Here is a 14,576-nt window from a genome sequence, read left to right on the forward strand (position 1 = left end):
AGAACTTCATTGTGGTGCCATGGATCACTTTCATGACCCAATGACCTGATATTTACTTCCTGATAAATGTTCCAAAGGCTTAACATTTACTTCTAAAATGGACCTCCCCACCTTTTTTTCATAAGAGGAAGCTCCACAGGACTTCCATTCATATTCTTAAATTAAAAGGAGATCTAAGTAGGAAACATTTAAAAACACATTTAGTAGTATGCCAGCGATGAGGCAGGTTTGTTCTCATTCCATCCCACTTTTTTCCTCCCTTGAAACAATGACCCTGCTCTTAGCAGATTTTCCCTAATATTTTATTCAAATGATTCCACTACCACCGAAGCATTGCCGGTGTTAACTCAATTGCACTAGACCTGGTGCAGACTTTGAAAAGGAGCCAAGTCAAGACTGCAAGACCATCCTGATTTGTGAAGTCTATCAAACTCCTTTGTATGTTGGCCCAGATCTCACAAAGCCTGTCTGAAGATATTTATAATTATTGCTGAGAAAAGAAGTATAAGTTCTAAGATGGAATAAGTACTTTCCACTTTCTGTGTGGCAATCGTTGCCTTTACCATCATTACATTAATTCTGTGAAATTGATAGGGCGCATACAGTAAATGGCTGGTTCTTTTCTCTGCCTTTCATTCAAGTCTGTTCTCCAACTCCGAGTCTGCATAAAGCAGAAAATACCATTATCACACTGGGCAACAGCATGCAGGAGTACTATAATTGAGAAGGTTTCAATCACTACAATTTTTGAATTGGTAATTTTAAAAAGATTTCAGTAGAATTTTCCATATGGAAACAATTTACCCCCTGCTCCCAGAGCCTTTCTTTTCCTTCGGTACACAAAGAAGGTATCGTTAATTCTGTACACAAGTTTTATCCAATAGGACAGAACACATCAGACTAAGTACTTCTTAGCTACTTAGAATTACACTAGAAATAAATTTTGGCCTTTGTCATCTTTGGGTTTTAAAAGAATATCAATCTCTGGGACTTTTTCAGAATGGAAGGTAAAAATGAGCTTGATTAAAGCTTTTCTGTCATGAAAAGTAAGTGCATTTTTGTTAGGGTATATATGGAGTGGAACATCAGCCAGTGTGATGTCTTATTTCTCAAATTTACTGCAACACAGCTCTGCAGACTTATATTGGCTTAGAATCTTGCTCATGTACCTAAGTATTATGCTTTGTAAATAGTAACAAAACTATGGGCCAGATTTGAATCTGATAAGATTGCTGGCTGCAAAGAGAGGAGGAAATAATGAGCCTTTCCTCTTTCCTCTCTGTGCAGTAGCCAACCATAGTTCATGTACTTCCACTGCTATGAGCCCAAGTCACTTCTGAAAATGGGATATAGCCATTAATGTAGTTGTGTGTGGGTGATTGGTAAAAGTATGCAGGGGCTTTTGAGTTCAGTACTAAAACACCTTTATAAATCTGTTCTAGGTACCTCTGAAAACTCCATTTCGAGCCTTTCTACAGCTTTCAGAAACTAAATAGCTTTAGAAATCTGGGCCTAAGGCAGGTTTGGAAGTTTTACCTATGGATACTTTTGTCCCTAAGTCACTTAGGTGAATAAGTGCTGGAGCTAGGGGGGCTGAGGGTTTGAAGTGGATTCCATCAGATACGTACATTCAATGCCTCTCAACAACTCTACTACACTAATTGTTTCAGCACCCATGTTTAAGTGCTTTGGAAAATCCCAACAATACTTCCTGGGTTGCTGCCATAAACATAAAATGAAAATGTCCAGTCAACTTGTTGGATTTGAAAAAGATGCAGTTTTCTTCGCGTGCTGTTAAATAATTATTTCATTTGATAACAAAGATTTCTGGTCCTTCAAAAACTGAGATGTTCCCTTAGTAATCCTGTATATATTCATGACGTCTATAGGACACTGACACATTGTGGGAAATGGAAAGAATGTCTTACAATTTCACTGTCTTCTATAGAAGGAACTAAGGGCGAAACAAATTAATCCTTTTTTGTTGTCCATTCCCTTTATTTTCCCCTCATTTTTTTTCTTCCCTCTGTTTCCTTTTTCTCTTCAGTGCATCTGTTTCTCCTCCCCCTTTTTTTTCCAATATGATTTTCCTTTTATTCCTTTTTAACTTCATCATTTTGCACTACAGTTTTGCTTTTGGAAAGTTTCAAGAAGGTCTAATAGCACTTTGGATGCTTTGAAATTTCATCTCCATGCTGATGTGAATGATCTGCATGTGTATATTGTGAAAGCCATACATTTATTTTCCCCAGAACTGTCCCATTTCAGTCTTTCATTGCTTGGAAGCCCTTTAACCAAGTTACCAAATAATTATTTTGACCCCATTCTCAGGGGATGTACGATATGGCCCATGAGTGTTCAGACACCAGTTATTAAATGAATAAAAATGAATCCAGTCAATATTTTGAGAAGTGATCTGGTTGGATTATTTTCCAAGTTTATATATAATTACGAGAAGACAAACCACATATTCTAGTAATTCATATACAGCCTACTTCTGCACTCTGTGAAATCAATGCCATCTTCTGGGGGACGAACTGAGCTCCTAATATGCAAATTATTCCACAGACCACACAAAATGCAAATGTAAATTACATAACACAACAAAATGCAATCCTACTAACTTTGCTCTGATAAAGAATTGGTGTGGATTACATTCTGAACCAAATACAAAAGCTAAAATTTCAAGCAAGACGGAGAGAGTATCTTACATCTTCATTCTTAGAGATTTCTGTGTATTTTGCAAAGGTTTTGTGATTCCCAGGTATGATTGCATATTGCAGCTGCTCTTTCCTACTTAGAATGCTGCATGATAATATTCAAGCAGGCACTAAAAGTAATTTGAGAAGCATCCTCCAATAAATTATTCATTTTAAACAGCCACTATTAAATATCTGGCAGTATTATTTTGCTTAATAAAAACAGCCCTTTTTTAGTACGAAAGGGCTTCATAATAGATCTGGCATCTTGTGGAAGCAGGATGAAAGAGGTGTTCAACATACACCCGCCCACCACCTTCAAAAATAGCAAACTATAGCTGAGAAATAATCAAAATATAGCTCCATGTCATAAGAGCAAAAGAAATCTGACAAATGGATCATGATTATCCTCTCCTTTGGATAAGCCCACAGGATGTATACAGTCATGAGGAAAACTCCATAAGCTGTTTTTTGTGAAGTTCCGGAAACATTGTCCAATGGTGTAGCTAGGTTAACAGGACAATGAAATGAGTGCAGAGTATCATGCAAAGACATTCATCACTATAGATGTCCTGAAATCCAGAAGAAACATGATTAATCTGAGGGCATCCACTGCAGAAGCTATTCCTACTGGGATGGTCTCAGAGCTTCCTTTTCACACTTATCTGAGGGAAAAACTCTGTGAGATATATTTTAAAAGTTTGTTTCCTGCCCCCCCCCCCCCCCCCCGACCAATGGAGCAATATTTCTGATCACATAATCTCAGCAGGGCAGAAATGTGGGATGAGGATGACACTGCTGGTTGATCATGGTTTATACATGATCAGAGGCTACCCCATGTCCACACACTGCTCATGTTCTGATTGTTAAGGGCTTAATTGGCATATAGGTCATGCATCTCTTGTGATAGCCCTTTGCTCAGGGATCATTCCTATTGACTCTCTCCTTCAATTGTTCCGAAGACATAATATGATAAACCCAATAATTATTCCTTTTTCTAGTTCCAATGTTTTTCTTTATATTCATATTATACAAACACCGTGGGTTGAAAGTATGTGATTAAGGTTGCAAACCTAAGCACCAAAGAGGTCTGAAATGCCAGAATTAGCATTGTCTGCAACATTAGTCCTCTTTCCCCTGCCCTATTTTGCATATGCATTATAATCCACATTAGAATCTGCAAAGTCTTTTTAAATATATGTGTTCCACCAGACAGAGAAAAATCTACTGGAGTCTAGGCAGGATTCTGATGGAGCTTTGCCTACCAGGTTAAATTCCATCAAAAAAGTCTGTATAGTCCAGCTCCACATCAGCCTTCCTGATAGGTTGATGTGGAGATTGGAGTCTGGCTCACAGCTTCTGGGCAGCCCAGGCTCCTAGTTCTTCCAGGTGTGGACTGCTTCGGAGCAGAGTCTTCAAGGTCTTTTGGAGTTCCTCGTTCAGTGGTAGCCTGCCACACAAACTATCCCATACCTGGGGATCCCCAGTACTCCTGGGTGGAGAAAGATGATTGCACTCTGGAGACAATTTTGAAAATTTTATTTTTCATTCTGAATCAGAAAAAAAACCCTCAATCTCTAAAATATAATTACTAATCTCTACCCAGCTCCATGGCCTGCTGTCAGATTAGTTATTTGGACCCACGCCAGGCATGACCTGCAGAAGCCCAGAACTGTAACTGGAGGGGAACTCCTGCTCAGCCCTGCACTGTGTCAGGCTCAGTACGGATAGAATTGTCAGAGGGGTTTTTCACTGCTACCTTTCTAGCATATGTGAAATTTGGGTAGATTTCCACTGTGATGGCAAATCTCTGAAACAAAGACTAGCCCCTGCCAAATATTAATGACCCTACCACAAATCATAGTGGTGCTGGAACTTCTCGAAGGCATGGTCTCCTGAATTATTATAAGCAAAAATGGTTTTGGTTCCTCCTTCCCTTCATTCCCCTAGTTCTTTGAAACAGATCAGGAGTGCTGGAACAATGTTTTATATTCAAGGTCCTGAAAGAACAAACCATGTATTTGAGTGTTGTTACTAATTTAAGGCATGGGCTACTGCTATACCGCCAGCGCTGCTAGTTCTAGTACCCCTGGAACAGCTGAACTCTATGGGAAGAAATTCTACCTCCCCCTCTCACATAAAGACAATAAAGAAACCGTAGGCAGATATTGCGCATAGAAAATTTCAGTCTGAATTTTTAAAATTTAGCAAAGTTATATGGTATTGAAAACAGTCCTATAATGGGACATGTTACATGACCTGTATAATCTGCAGCATTACCAGACTTGCTTATATTTAGCTATTCAAAGTCCATAAATGAGTCACACAGGGTGAACTCTGTTTTCTAGAGACTCTTAAATGGTTTCAGTTCTATGAAAGGGCATCAACACCCTTCTACTAATTATAGCAAGATTTACCTAATAATAAATTAAATCATACAATATAGTTTACTATGCTATATGAAGGCCCCATGTAACTTAACAGAAGCTAACTGAAACCAATGATTTTGCAAAAAGGCCACAAATCCCAAATAAACAAACAGTGTTCAGTTTAAAATTGGCTTGGTGGTAATTCATATTCATCCTCATAGCTGCAAAATGTTTACACTGGGGTTTCCAGTTCATAAATCCTTACTTTTAGGCATATTTGATGACAACCAGTCTTGCCAAAACAGATATAATGTTATTCATTTTCAAAAAAATGGATTTTGACAAATGCAAGCTTGTTCTGAGATCCCATGATTCATTTTATATACTCCCAGCTATGGAAATAGTAGGGTTTTTTTTTAAATATACAGGCTAGTGCCTTACCCATCAGTGTTAATTTATTAAGGGCTGATCTTCCCACCATTTTATCACATTGTTTGGCATCTTACTGCTGAGAAATTGTATTGATTTCAAGGAAACTACTCCTGGAGTAATCAGAAGCTGGCCCTAAACAGCAGAAATATTTCTCCTGCTATTACCTGTCCTCTTCTGTCTTTGTATATGCTAATCAGAAGACATTAATATTGGAGGGTGCTAGCGCCAAGTGCCCTGCCCCGCTTCAAAAATATATTAATTTATGGCCAGTTTATTTCTCCCATGAAATTTTGCTGCCTCCATTTTTTTAAATACAGCGTGTAGCTTTCTCTTATACAGTGAAATCTTTGTTAGCCAGCACTCTGTTAACCAGAAAACTTTGTTATCCGGCACTGCCCCCAGCTGCAATACTGTCACATCTTCAGGTGCACAGGCCTGACTTGGTTTACTATGATTGGCTTAACAATTTTTTATTTAAGAAGTACTAATAATCTTTCACTCAAAATAGAAATGTGAGTCCAACTGCCTCACAGAACAAAACTACCAATATTAAAAACTTGAGTGTTACTATTATTGTCCATTGTTTTTTCCTAGGTTGATGGGATCCTCAGATAACGGGAATTTTTAGATAACCAGAGAGCCCTAATCCCCATGCATGCTAGATAACACAGGTTTTACTCTATTTAACAAATAGAACTTACACCAAATATTATTTTAAATTATTACAAAATATATTAAATATCATTAGAACCACTTGTTAGAGGCATACTATCATCTTCATTCTGTTCTCTGTCATTTTTTATAAGTTTGCCTATCTTGAAATGCTGTATGTTGCACTTTTCTCTTTTTCTTTTCTTTTTGGTACTTTGTCAGTCCTGTCTATATAACTTTTATTTTCCTTTTTGAACTCTATAGTCTGCAACTGTCACATGTTTTTGGCTGATTTTTTGTGTGCCTTTTCTCATTTTAAAAACTAGTATTGCTGTTTGTTTTTCACATCACCTCAGTGTGAGTTCACAAGACCTGCTCATCATTGGAGGGAAGATTTTTTCCAGTAAAACCTTGGTAAGAAGAGGTATTGGTTATTCAGTAGACATCAGTCTTCCCTATCAGTCAATCCTAATAGACCAAAGTCCCAGCATGAGGACAGTGCTGTTGGAGGCTCATCCTTTTGAAAGAGTTATAGAATTGAGGTTCTGATTATTTCAAGATCCTAGAATAGAAGCCTTTAATAAATTAAAAACCCTGTTTAATGATTTACAAGAGCTAGGCTTATTACTGTGTTAGTATTACGATTGCTCATAGTAATTGTAAGTATTAACCCCGTCGTCCCGCTTTTATCCCAAACTGAGTAATTGATTTGGCCCTGCTCTATGTTTTCAGCAGAATATACCATTCTGTATTCTGACTTGTTGTGTTGCTCTGCCTTGATAGATGACTACAATGTTTCACCACGTTGGTGATGGGAAGTAAAATGATTGCTACATATATAGCTGCTAAGTTTTAAGTAGTCTCATCTGACATTTATGTACATTATTAAAATAATATACATATTAGTAAATCTTGGCATATATCCCTAAATTTCATCTTTAGAAAAAAATTAGTGGATGTATTACTGGTGCTGGTGCTTCACTGCCTTGTTCAATAAAGATCTCTGTTTATATACAGGACAACTGTGCTGTTATTGTGCAGCTTCATTCTATTTCCTCACCAGTGAAAGATAGACACTAATCTCCTTGCCAGAGTGAGTGGGTATTGTGCAGGTGTGACTTAATCCCACTGCTCAGGGGGACCATGTGGAAGAGATAGTGACTTTCTATCACAAGCAAGAAGAGTCAGAAATGTAGCTGCACAAAACACACTGTAACAGGGCAGCTGCCCTGTACTGGCCCCTTAAGAGCCAAACCCCAGCCTGGAGCAGGCCCGGGGAGTTCAGCACAGCTGGGCGGCATTGGCCAATTAAGGCCCAGCTGGGGGCTATAAAGGGCAGGGCTGCTTCAGCCCAGGCAGTGTGAGCCTCGCTGCCGAGGGAGCAGGACGCTCTCTGGAGCTAGGGCAGGGCTAGAGAGTTAGGCTGGGCCAGGGCGCGTGGACAGCCAACCGGCCAGCCTGCTAGGCCTGCGGCAGGGCTGGGAGCCTGGCTGCCGAGGGAGCAGGACGCTCTCTGGAGCTAGGGCAGGGCTAGAGAGTTAGGCTGGGCCAGGGCGCTCGGACGGCCAGCCTGCTAGGCCTGCGGACAGGCCTGCTGGAGAGACACCAACTCCCCCGGAAGGGGGGGCTCAGAGCGACTGACTTGGGCACTGCCGGAGGGCAGTGTGGCGAAGAGAGCAACGCGACTAGAAGATTCCAGAGGGGAAACGCCACGTGAGCGGAGGCCTGTGCGGGCGGAATGGACTGATTCCGGGGACAGATGACGGACCCCCGCTACGGTGGTGAGTGACCCCCTCACAGATGGTGGAGAATGTGGGCATCTGAAGCTACGCGATCCTGGCCCTGACGTAAGGGCTCCGCGGGTGCCTCAGTGGACCCTAATCCAAAAAAAAAAAAAAAAAAAAAAAAAAAAAAACCCTCACGCAAAAAGAGAGAAGTTTGTGGGGGTTCCCTCCTCTCCTCTCGGCGAACTCGGGCGGGAGGGCCATGGAGGGAGAGGCAATGCCTGAAGGACTGACTAAGGGGCGACCGCCGCCAGTGAAGCTGCGAGCCCAACGATTGGTGGCGCAGCTCCGACAACAGCAGAGGCTGGTACAGCAGCTGGATGCCCAGTACCGCCAGGCTCTTCAGGAGGTGGCGGAGCAGGACCAGGCCGGTATGGGGGCCGCCCCGACTCCACCGGCTAGCTCCCCGTCCCTGACCACGCGGGGACCCGCGGGGGACCCCGCGGTGTTTGCCCTCCTTGACTCAGGATGCAGCCAGACGCTTATCCGCCCTGACGTACTGCCTGACACCGCGGCGCCCGAGGGGGAGATGCAGCTGTGGTGCGTCCATGGGGATGTGAAGACCTATCCTCAGGTCCGGCTCCCCTTGAGTGTGCGGGGAGTCACCCGAATGATGCGAGTGGGCGTGGTGCCGCACCTACCATACCCTATGGTGCTGGGTCGCGACTGGCCAGGTCTTACCGCTCTCATTACAGACTCACCAGCGCCGACCGAGCCCCATGTGGAACTCCTAGGGGAGGAACTCCAGGCAGACCGACCGCCGGGGTCGCTCGACCGGGAAGGCCCCACCCAGCACGACGCATCTGGTCCGGCCGACCCAGGGCGCTCAGACATGGAGGACGTGCCGATTACACTGGACTCGGCAGACTTTCCCCGTGACCAGCGGGAGGATCCCACCCTGCGGGAGGCCTACGTCCAGCTTGCTTGTGTGGATGGGACGGTGGTGGATCCACAGAGGGCGGCTCACTGGCCCCGGTTTGAGCTACGAGCCGACCGGCTCTATCGGGTCGGGCGGAACCCGCAGACGCAGGAAGAAGAGGCCCAGTTGTTGGTACCCCGGGTCCATCGACGAACCGTGCTGAGGTTGGCGCACGACCTTCCGGCCGCCGGGCACCTCGGGCATGAGAAGACCCTGGCCCGAGTCTTGGCCCGCTTCTTCTGGCCCGGGGTGTACAAAGAGGTCAAAGACTATTGCCAGTCATGTCCAGCCTGCCAGCTCGCCGCAGCCCCCGGGGTGCCGAAGGCTCCCCTCGTCCCTTTGCCCGTGGTAGGGACCCCCTTCGAAAGGATCGCCTTGGACATAGTGGGGCCCTTTCCACGGAGCGCGGCGGGATTTCGATATATTTTAACGATCATGGACTATGCAACCCGGTTCCCTGAGGCCGTCCCCCTTCGAAACACCCGTGCCCGCACGATCGCGAATGAGTTGGTGAGGATTTTTGCCTGGGTGGGGCTACCTCGGGAACTACTGACCGACCAAGGAACGAACTTTACCTCCCGGTTGCTGCGTCAGGTCTGCGACCTCCTGGGTATTCACAAACTACAGACCTCCGTCTACCACCCCCAAACCGACGGGCTGGTAGAGCGGTTCAACCGCACCCTGAAGGGGATGCTGAGAAGATTTCCGCCACCGGACATGAAGCACTGGGACCAGCTCATCCCCTTGCTCTTGATGGCGGTGCGGGAGGTGCCACAGGCCTCCACTCGATTTTCCCCCTTCGAGCTCCTGTACGGCAGACGACCTCGGGGCGTCCTCGATCTGGTCAGAGAGACCTGGGAACGGACCCCCTCCTCCTCGGTTGGGCTTCTGCAGTACGTACTCCGGCTTCAGGAGAGACTCACGCAGGTGGGGGCCTTGGCTCAAGAAAACATACAGGCGGCCCAGAAAGCGCAGGAGCGAGCGTATAACCGGGGGGCCCAGGAAAGAGTGTTTGAACCCGGGGATCGGGTGTTGCTGTTACTCCCCTCAGAGGAGTCAAAATTGCTGGCCCGCTGGCAGGGGCCGTATGAGGTCTCCCGACGAGTGGGCCCGGTTACCTATGAAATTCATCAGCCAGACCGGCGAAGGAAAAACCAAATCTACCACGTGAACCTCCTCAAACCTTGGCGAGGGCGAGAAGGCATGTTGGTCGCGCCCTACCCGTCGGAGCCCGTGTTAGGTCCCCGGGTCCCTGACACCAAGGAGGAGGAGATACCCCAGCTCGCGGATACCCTGTCTAAGGACCAACGGCGGGTAGCCCAGGTGCTCATCGAAACGTTCACCAGGACCTTTACTTCGCGTCCGGGCCGAACCTTGGTGATAACGCACACCATCCGAACCCCGCCCGGACAGGCTGTTCGCGAGGGAAACCGACCTCTTCCCCGACGGATGCGCGACGTCGTGGAACAGGAGGTTCGCACCATGTTGGAGCTGGGAGTGATCGAGCGATCCAGAAGTGAGTGGAGGAGCCCAGTCGTGTTGGTCCCTAAGCCAGATGGAAGCATTAGGTTTTGCATCGACTTTCGAAAGGTGAACGCGATATCGAAGTTTGACGCCTATCCGATGCCCCGGATGGATGAACTGCTGGAGCGCCTGGGAAAAGCCAAGTTCATAACAACCCTCGACTTGACCAAGGGCTATTGGCAGATCCCGCTGGATCAGGAGTCCCAGGAGAAGACAGCGTTCACCACCCCGTCCGGGCTCTTCCACTTCGTGCGCATGCCATTCGGCCTCCATGGGGCACCCGCCACCTTTCAACGGATGATGGATCGCCTGCTCGCCCCTCATCTGGAATATGCTGCAGCTTACCAAAGGGCCCCACTCCACTCTGATGTAGGATTGTAGCCAGCCAAACCCAAGAGGTAGCTACAGACATTCAAAAATGAACTCAAATAGGGTCTCAGTGATCCTCTTCCAAATAGTTTTGAAATGCCCTCTTCCCCATAGTAAGCCAATTTTGGGGCTCTTCAGCACCTCTTATACCTGCTGCTTTCTCCAGTCAGCTGAGGTCTGAGAGCTAAATTTGTGGGGAGGATACTGAAAGTTTTGCTCCTCTCCCATTCAGCATGAGTATTTGGGTAGAGGCTCAGGCCTTTTCCCCCAAAGCTAAAGAGGGTGCTCTCTATGCTGTAGAAAAAGTTGAGAGACTCAGACTCTTTTGTGCTCCCCATCAGTACTCCTTTGTACCTTTTTGAGGTACAAAACCCATAGTATTTGGGATGATCATGAGTGCATAAAACTGGACAGCTGGCCTCTGGACACTGAGCACCTTTACAGACTTTCCAGGACAGCGACCTCAAAAAAGGGATGGTCCTGGGAAAAACTGGGCAAGTGGCAACACTACTACTCCCATGAAGGAGGGATTTCTCATACAAGTACCAATGTGTAGAGACGGGGAGCTGAGGTCACTAGAGATATCCTGCTCCCAGAAAAGTAGGGTTTGCTCTTGGCCCTGGTCTACACTAGGAAGTTCATTCAAAATAAGGAGAGTTATTTCAAACTAACAAGCAGGTTGTCCATACTACCAAGCCCATTATTTTGAAATAACTCCTGCCTGTCATAAGGAATAGCACTATTTCATAATTGTTATTTTGGGAGTTTTTATTTTGAAATAATTGATTTTGAAATAATTTCCTACTGTAGACATACCCTTATTGTGGGGTCTCATACTGCCAAGGGCAGGACCTTCTTAGGGCCTGCCCATAAAAGGCCATATCCAGCCTCTGCTGGCTTAGCTTGAAAGTCAGTTGTGCTGGTCCAGTCGGGGGTACTCTACACCTGATGAAGAAGCTTCTCTTAGAGGGATTGTAGTGGAAATGGCCCATTTTGTGACCCTCCCTTGAAGAGAGAAAATGGGAAATGGACAAGTCATCCAGCATTTGAAGTCTGAAGGGTGTGCGTGTGTGTGTGTGTGTGTGTGTGTGTGTGTGAAAACTGCCAGACCCCCCCCTCAGAAGATTCTGAGTGAGCCATGGAAACACACTGAGGCTTGGCAGGAGCAGCTGAATCAGGAGCTCATGGCGAGTAGGCAGGAGTGTTCTACTGAGATTGGGAGACAGTAGCATTTTTGCAGTGGAAAAGGCTAGGGGATGCCTGACCAGACAATACTCTTGCGGCTTCATATTGACTCACCTTAGCCTACTATGGGACTGAAAGGGCTGAAGGAGAAACTGCTGCTGTTTGATCTCTCTGCTATGCAGGAGGCAAACAGGATGGGCGTGCTGCATCTGGGGAGGAGCAGTCATTCTTCTGCCTCCCACTTGAGCCCAGGAATGTACATCTGGTTTTCTTTGTTGACCAGCTGCACCTACAGTTGTGCATGATGGGATAGGTGTTAGGTGTGCATGTGTGACTCCAAAAGAAAATACATTTGTTGTGTGACACTGGGCAGATCAGGACTAGGCCCTAAGCCTTCAATGTAATTAGTCTCTCCTCAATTAAGAAACCATGCTGAACTCATTGAGATGACTCAGAATTAAATACTTGCAGGGTTAAGCACCATGCTCACAATCAGAGCTTTGAAGTCAGCAGGGTTCCATGAAGGTTTGAGTTACTGCCTTCATCAAGTCTGTCTGCATACTGCTTTGGGAAGGCAGTTGTATAAAAATGTAAAATCACATTAGTGATTCTGCAGTACCGTGCCTCTATAACCATGTTAATTTTAATTTCTTTCCCTCCTGTTTTATTATTTAGATTTTAAAAACCTGTTTTAACTCTTACCCGTTGGTTTTCTAACAACATTATTTTCACTTGGCATCACTTCACCTGTGTTCTATTGTTAAGACATTATTTTTATTGTGTTCGTGTGTAAATGGAGAGGTGTATTTACCTCAGTTCAGTAAATTAGTTGCGGTGGATCTTTGTTTCTTTGGGAAAACAAATCCTATTTTTCTAAACTGTCTAGGAGAAGGCTAGATACTGTAGAACACATAGTTTTTGGGAACTTAGAGACTGGGTGTGTATTTCAGGTCATCTTGCTCATTTTAACCAAGGCTGGTGGAAGTCTGAATGTGATTTCGAGTGTTGCTGACAGGCTGCTGAGGTTAGAGTTACTGGAGCAGGGCTGCAGTTATACATGAATAACCATGGTATGATCAGCATGCTGCTAGGCTAGTTGTTAGAAGCCTGGGTGAAGAGCTACAACAGCATTGTGAGGCATCCCAGATTTCAGGTCAGGCAGTGATACAACCTCTTAGAGGTCTAGAGTGCACCCTCTGAATCCTGACTGGACCATCATGCTCACCACACTGAGGGAGCCTGGATGTTGCAAACAGACCAACAAATACATCACCTTTTCCCTCAGGATGTTCGAATGCTTGAAGGTAACAAAGCAGTAGGATTAAAAGCACTAACTCTTACTGATTGGTAAAACCTCTAATTCCCGTTAATTTGTTCCAGATAAATGATTACTTCACCATGCATCTTAAGAAGGCTGCTCTATCAGATAATATTGACTGGAACAGTCAGACACCTGAATGAATGGCTTACAGAGAAAGCTATTTAGTGTGATCATTGCTTAGACACAAAGGTGGATTTAAAAAATTGCTACTGCTTTCCATTCAGATGTTCTAGAAGTTTGGTCTGTGAGCCATCTGGGGCAGAGCATCATGTTTGGACGTATTCTTGAAAGGATGGTAGATACAACCTCCAACTTAGACTATTGATATCTGGGAAGAATTGCACACTTGTGGGGACAAAGAAAGAGTTGTGGAAGGCTTTTGTTTGTTTATTTTATTTCTTTCAAGCAGCTGAGAGTTTGGTATGCTATACATAGTTTTGACATAGTTTGATTGGTGGGAAAAGTGACACGCTAAAGGATGCATACCAACTGCAATCTATATGACAGTCTCTGGAGCTATCTCTGAGATATGGCCACCACATGCATGGACTTCCTTAAGTGTGTTCCTAAGAAAATGAATGAGGTGGAAGAACACATGGGCTGTAGTCCTTTTTTAGTGACACATGACTTCAGTGTTCTAGAGAGGCTTTTGGGTGAAGTAATTTTCAGAGTTAAGCACCTGGATATTTTGGGGCTGTGCAATTTATAAATGCTTGAGAGGCAGAATATGTAGGTTAACAATACATGTAATTTACTGAGGAGAAAGCTGAACGAGAGATGAGTAAGCAGCGATGGAAGATTAGCAATGCATGTGAGAGAGTTACAGCAAAGATATCATTGGGTTAATCTCATGTATGCTGGTACCACTCTCTTAGGGTGTCTATTAGTGCGTTTGTATACTGTGTATTTCTGTTTCTAATGGATTCTTTTTCTAGAAAGAAAGATAATTATGTGCCTCTCTAAAACAGGCTCTTGCTTGAGCTGTGACAACTATTCTCACTCCCCCGACTGTGAGTCACTGTTGCTTTCTCCACCCATCTCCACACTCGAGTGGCAGATTGTTCAAGCTGGAATAAGATAGGCGCAGGTGGCACCACCTACTGCAAATCCTTTTGTTCTTGTCAGCAGCTGCTGGTCTTTTCACTGTCTGCTCATCAGAGAGAAGAATCCTCTCTGATCTTTGATAATGTGCAACAATATCCTTCTCTCCCTGCCCTAAAAGGCATCCTTTCTCAATCAGTGACATAACAGTAAACTTATGTCTAGTTTGCAAGCTGCTCCTGATTGCACTGCATCTATATTGACTTGCCTGATCTCACTGTT

This window comes from Pelodiscus sinensis, chromosome 1, assembly GCF_052426305.1.
Source record: "Pelodiscus sinensis isolate ZL-2025 chromosome 1, ASM5242630v1, whole genome shotgun sequence".
NCBI classification, from domain to species: domain Eukaryota; kingdom Metazoa; phylum Chordata; order Testudines; family Trionychidae; genus Pelodiscus; species Pelodiscus sinensis.